This window comes from Otolemur garnettii, unplaced genomic scaffold, assembly GCF_000181295.1.
Source record: "Otolemur garnettii isolate 467f Iridium unplaced genomic scaffold, OtoGar3 scaffold00007, whole genome shotgun sequence".
NCBI lineage: Eukaryota > Metazoa > Chordata > Mammalia > Primates > Galagidae > Otolemur > Otolemur garnettii.
The window spans coordinates 8,804,121-8,810,883 of record NW_003852402.1 but is presented as its reverse complement, the minus strand read 5'-3'; the positions used below and the strand labels follow the sequence as shown (position 1 = coordinate 8,810,883).

The 6,763-nt window shown below is 47.5% G+C and overlaps 1 pseudogene; it reads left to right on the top strand.

Moving 5' to 3' along the window:
- Positions 1-821: 821 nt before the first annotated feature.
- On the top strand, positions 822-4,331 carry LOC100950161 (annotated as a pseudogene).
- The last annotated feature ends 2,432 nt before the right edge of the window (positions 4,332-6,763 follow it).

The following is a 6,763-nucleotide window of genomic DNA, read 5'->3' as shown; positions in this document are numbered from 1 at the left end:
GACATGGTCCACAAAGCACTCCTGCTGTAGCCATGGCCCGACATCATCCACACTCAAGCCAGCCAGCCCATCACTTCCGAGGCTTCACATGCTGCACTTCATCTACAGCTCTTTGCTCTTGCCAGCACCTCTGCCAGGAACGTCTGTCCCCTCCATCTTACACGGCCACCTCCTGTGCATCCTTCAGGCTACAGCTAAGATGTCACCTCCTCTGGGAAACCTTCACTGATTTCCTAAAACAGAAGTAGGTGGCCCTCTCTGAGTACTTGCCACACTGCTCTGAGAGGACCTATTCCTTGTCTGTTTCCCTGCTGGTCTGTGAACTCCCTAAGGGGCGGGATTGTGTTCAGTTTGCCATTTTTAATTTTTTATAAATTGAAATTTCAAATATGATATATACCCAGAGAAGAGAGAGAATGGCACACGAAGGCCCATTTACCCCTCATCCGAGACTCCACAGTGATCAAGATTTTGCTCCATTGGCTCCATCTCTCCCCCTTTTTTTTTGTAGAGACAGAGTCTCACTTTATCACCCTCAGTAGAGTGCGGTGGTGTCACAAAGCTCACAGCAACCTCCAACTCCTGGGCTTAGGCGATTCTCTTGCCTCAGCCTTCTGAGTAGCTGGGACTACAGGCAACTGCCACAATGCCTGGCTATTTTTTTGTTGTAGCTGGGGCTGGGTTTGAACCTGCCACCCTTGGTATATGGTGCTGGTGCCCTACCCACTGAGCCACAGGCGCCACCCACCGTCTCTCCCCTTTTAACTTTTCTCCCTTTGCTTAAGTATTATAAAAGAAATCTGCAAACCAGAGTTGTGGCCATGGCTATTCCTGAGGCCAAAGGATTGATCAGAATCTCCCGACGCTGTGGGGAGCTGCTGGAGGTACAGACTTTATGACAAGGGAGGTTTTGAACTTCCATGCAAAGCCCTTCTCTGTTCTCAGAAGGTGGCCCAAAGTGCTAAAGGGTGTTTATTCTGTCTAGTGTCTGAGGTTTGGTAAGGGCATGGTGCAGTTATTTGATGTCTGGGTCATGTGCACATTTCACTGTACATCGGGGACTTTTGTCCATGTCAGGCAGCCCACCCATCTGGTTGTGCATGATATAGCCCAAAGCTAGCTCTGGTTGTTTGAATGGTATCAACGCCAGTAGTTGCAGCATCTTTGTTCCTGTGACAGAAGCACATCTTGAACTGACTGCAAACTCCTGTGTGACACAGACCATTGTTCTGGGGAAAACAGGATCCATTTTACAGCTTGGTTTCCAGGCACATGGACCCAGGAGGCAAAGGGGCCTTGTCCACAGTGGATTTCCTCAGATCCATTCCTCAGCCCCTGGGAGCTCAGTGCCCTGCAAACAGAAGGCACTGACCTAATGCTTGCTCTCCCAAGTGCCACGCTGAGCCTAGCAGTCTCCTCTTCCTCCTTGGACAACCAGACTCCCTGGCATATGGAGGAACAGCCTGCCATAGAACACTGTTTAGGGAGTTCAGTGTGGGAAGAGGGGTGAACAGAGTCCAGAAGCCTCCAATCTTAGTCCCAGTTCCCCTCTAAATCACTTGGAGACCTTAGGATGGCTTGTACCTCAGCTTCCTCATTTACCAATGTGTCCATTAATCTCTGTCTGACTCTTTTTTTTTTTATTAAATCATAGCTGCATACATTAATGCAATCATGGGGTACAATGTCCTCGGTTTGAACCCACCACCTCCAGCATATGGGGCCAGCGTCTTTCTCCTTTGAGCCACAAGCGCCACCTGTACGATGTGCTGGTTTTATATACAATTTGAAATGTTTTCATCAAACTCATTAACAGTCTTCACAGCATTTTCTTTTTTTTTTTTTTTATTAAATCATAGCTGTGTACATTAATGCAATCATAGGTTACAATGTGCTGGTTTTACATACAATTTGAAATACTTTCATTGAACTGGTCAACATAGCCTTCATGGCATTTTCTTAGTTATTGTATTAAGACATTTATATCCTACACCTGGTAAATTTCACATGTACCCTTGTAAGATGCACCAGAGGTATGGCCCCACCAATTACTCTCCCTCCACCCACAGTCTCTGTCTGACTCTTTAACCAATCTGATGATGTAAACATTTGCCAAGAAGCTTCTTTAGAGCTTGTAAGGAAACCCAGAGCTGAATCACCATAGTTCCTGCCCTTGGGAAGTTTGCCACAAATAACATGAATGGTTTTAAATGATGAAAAAGGATTGAGGGAGTCATTCTTGGGGTGAAAATCAAAAACATTTCCTGAAAAGGGATTTCATTAAATACAAGCCTTGAAAACGGAGTAGAAGTTCACTGGGTAATCAAGTGTGGGAAAGGCTTTGGGCAGAGGGAAGAGCTTGTCCAAGGGTGGAGGCAGGTTATGCGGCTGTTTGGGAAACTACAAGTAGTTACCTGGAGGCTGAGCTGTGAAGGGGTGTGGAGGGTCTGCTTATCTCACAGGGGTGCCAGGGAAGGCCTGGAGTAGGATAACCTGTGACATTATCTGTTGGGCGACTTGCTGAATTGGACTTTCCTGCTTTAAAAAAGAAGAAGAGGGCCGCGCCTATGGCTCAAAGGAGTAAGGTACTGGCCCCATATGACAGAGGTGGTGGGTTCAAACCCAGTCAAAACTGCAAAAACTGCAAAAAAACCAAACAAGGCTCGGCGCCTATAGCTCAACCGGCTAAGGCGCCAGCCACGTACACCTAAGGTGGCGGGTTCGAATCCCCAGCCCGGACCCGCCAAACAACAATGATGGCTGCAACCAAAAAATAGCCGGGCGTTGTGGCGGGTGCCTGTGGTCCCAGCTACTTGGGAGGCGGAGGCAGGAGACTCGCTTGAGCCCAGGAGTTGGAGGTTGCTGTGAGCTGTAATGCCATGGCACTCTGCCCAGGGGGACAGCTTGAGGCTCTGTCTCAAAAAAAAAAAAAAAAAACCAAACAAAACAAAACAAAAAAGAAGAACAATTATGACCTCACAAAGTTAGAGTGAGAAATAAGTAAGTGTATGGATGAAAAATCATTCAGCAATGCCTGATCGATGTGTATTTACTATCTTAGAAAACTGAAATTGTATCAGAACATAAAAAACATCAGTGCCTACCACAGCTCAGACCTTCCCTTGGGCAGGCATCTGTTAAGCAGCTTGTCATTCCCATATTACAGAGGAGAACACTGAGGCTAAAGGAGGGCAGGTGGATGACAGGAGCTGGGATTAGGGTGAAGGTGGGTTGGGTTCCCAGCCTTGATTCATTTCAGATTCTCTTTCAAACCTGTCCTTCCCAGCCCCTTCCTGGCAGAGACTGCTCACAGCCTCCTGGTATCTATTTCCTGCCCTTGGGAAATTTGCTGCAAATAACATGAATGGTTTTAAATGACGAAAAGGGATTGAGGGAGTCATTCTTGGGGTGAGAAATAGAGAAATAGATATCTCCCATCCCTTCTTCAGCAACAAAAACCCATTTGTAGTTGGGCACATTATAGTTCAGTCTAAACCTCCGGTTCCAGACTGTCCTTGCAGCCACATGTGGCCATGGAGCTGGGTTATAGGCAATGAGATATAGACAGAAGCAACATGTCGCACTCCTTTCCACAGGTCTCCTTAAAAGGGAAGGGAGGTTGGTTGCAAGTAAATATTTTTTTTTAGGTGGGTAGGGGATGGGAATATAAGTGCCATCTTCCTTCCTTCCTCTTTCCTGCTGTTGAACTTGAGCAGAATGGCTGGAGAACAAGAAGTCATTTTGGGCCATGTGAAGCTATCTTGGAAACATAGCAAGATAGTGAGCCTCAGACTGCCTCTCCCAATTCCCTTTGAATCATTAGCTCTTCTCTATTAAGCCTTCCCTTCTTGCTGGGTGCAGTGGCTTATGTCTGTAATCCCAGCACTCTGGAAGGCCAAGGTGGGAGGATCACTTGAGCTCAGGGGTTCAAGACCAGCCTGGGAAACATAGTGAGACCCTGTCTCAAAAAAAGAAGGAAGGACTAACGCTGAGACTTCTGCTTTCTGCTCAGCATGTCGGCCAAGGGGAAGGTGGGAAGGGCCCGGGTAAGAGGGGTACTAAGCGCCACCGCCACCATAAGGTCTTTCGGAACAACATCCAGCGTATTACCAAGCCTGCCATTTCGTCGCCTTGCTCGTCATGGGGGTGTCAAGCACATTTCCAGCCTTATCTATGAGGAGACTCTGGGCTTGTTGAAAGTGTTTCTAGAAAACGTGATTCGGGATGCTGTCACCTACACGAAGCATGCCAAAAGCAAGACTGTCACAGCCATGGACATTGTCTATGCACTCAAGCATCAAGGTCGCACTCTGTACGGCTTTGGTGGCTAATTTTCCCACTTTCAGTTTCCTGCTTTTTTAAATAAAGAATTCACAGGGCCACCTTAAAAAAAAAAAAGAGAGAGAAGAACAAGAAATGAATGGAGGGTGGGAGGAAAGGAAGAGGGAAAAAAGCCTTCCTTCAGCATTTACACAGACTCAAGATTCTCCCAACCTTAAAGTAAAAACCCTTTCTCAATCCCATGTACCCTTGTCTATCTTGTAAAGCCCACCAACTGGAAAGGACCACCTTTCCCTGGAGGTCTTCTTCTACCCCGCCATTATACATTCCACCTTTAATTGCCTGGGCCAAGGGCTACCAGGCCTCTACATCTAATGGACTTTCTTCAGCTATCTTCTAACTAGACCTCTGAGAAGCATCTCAGACACACCTTGCCCAGGCCCTCTTTGGACACTCCTTGCTTTGGGTTCTATACTGCCTTGTGCTCCCCCACCTCTCTGGCTACTCATTCTCTGTTGTCTATGCTGGCTTAGCCTCTGCTCTGAGCTCCAGGTCCCTTTATCTCATGACTGACTCAACTTCTCTTCTTGCATGTCTCAAACTCAACATGTCCAAACTGAAATCATGGTCATTCCCATCTCCCTCCCCCTAGACCTAGCTGTCCTTGCTAGAAATCTGGGAGAATCCTTTTTTGGGGATGGAATGCCACTCTGTTACCCTGGGTAAAGTATAGTGGTGTCATCATAGCTCACTGCAACTTCAAAATCCTGGGCTCAAGTTATCCACTTGTCTTAGCCTCCTGAGTAGCTGGGACTACAGGCATGTGCTGCCACGCCCAGCTAATTTTTCTGTTTTTTTTTTTTTTTTGCAGAGATGGGGGTCTCACTCTTTCTCAGGCTGTTCTCTACTCCTGAGCTCAAGTGATTCTTCTGCTTCAGTGCCAGGATAACAGGTGTGAGCCACTATGCCTGGCAGTAATCTGGAAGAATCTTTGATACATCTCCATCACCCCTAACAACCAAGCCAGACCAAGTCCTGACAATTTCATCTCCTGAATGAAATCCATCTACTGCCATCATTTATCTCTTGCCTAGAATTATTACAACCATCCCTTAACTGCTCTTTCTGTTCCCACTTCAACCCCCCTAAAAATCTGTTTTGTTGACAGACGTCAAAAGGATCATTATACTAAAGGGACCCTGTCAATGGCTTGCCTAAAAGTCAACATCTTACCCCTGCCCTCCAGATGAACAGCCAAATTCCTGTCTTGGGCCCACTTAATTAGAGCCTCCCCCACACCGATTTAATCTTTCCCTTTCTCCATGTCTGTTTCAGCCATAGTACCTTCAGTGACATGAATGCTTCCTGGACCCACAGGCTATTTTCCTTGGATCTTCTGCACTAGCTACTCCTCCATCTGGCCTGCTCTTCCCTGTTGCCAGTTAATGCCACATTTTCATGCCACCATCCATAAACTTCTTTTTCTAGCATTTAGAAGCACTTGGAATACCCTGTGTATGTATATACTGTTCTCACCAACTAAAATGTTAGCTTTTGAGGGGGTGGTGGGGGTGGTGGCTCATACCTGTAATCCCAGCACTCTGGGAGGCTGAGCTGTGTGGGCTGCTTGAGCTCAAGAGTTTGAGACCAGCCTGAGCAAGAGTGAGGCACCCCTCTCCAAAACATCGCTCGGCATTGTGCGTATGGGTGCCTATAATCCCAGCTACTAGAGAGGTTGAGGTCAGAGGATCACTTGAGCCCAGAAGTTTGAGGTTGCTGTCATCTATGACACCACAGCATTCTACTGGGGGCGACAAAGTGAGGCTATGTTAGTTTTCGTAAGGCCTGTTCTGCTCACTGCAGCACCCACTATGGACCAAATGAACATTTGCCCAATGAATAATTCGTCCTTCCCTGACCTCACTGTGTTCACAAAGAATGCTAATCCATAGGCCAGGTACCATAGGCTCATGGCTGTAATCCTAACACTGTAGAAGGCTGAGGTGGGAGGATCACTTGAAGTCAGGAGTTCAAGAGTAACCTAAGCAAGAGTGAGAATCTGTCTCTACAAAAAAATAGAAAAATCAGCCGGTTATGGCACGTGCCTGTATAGTTCCAGCTATGAGAGAGGCTAAAGCAGGAGGATCGCTTGAACCCAGAAGTTTGCGGTGGCTGTGATGTATGAACAAGCCACTGCACTCTAGTCCGGGCAAGAGAATGAGACTCTGCCTCCAAGACAACAAAAACAACCCCGCTAATCCTGGACCTTAGAAGCACCCATCCGAAAGGTCGACTGGAGAAAGTGCGCAAAGATGGGCGAGTAGCAGTCAGGTCAGGACCAAGAAGGCGCCTGGTACGTTCCGGCTCAATCCCAAAAGAAAACCGACAGACGAGCGCACATGCGCACAAGTTCGTCTTCGGCCGTGGGGTGGCGTTGGGCGCATGCTCCCTGGCCTCACGGTCCTCCACGGCTCCTTCGGGC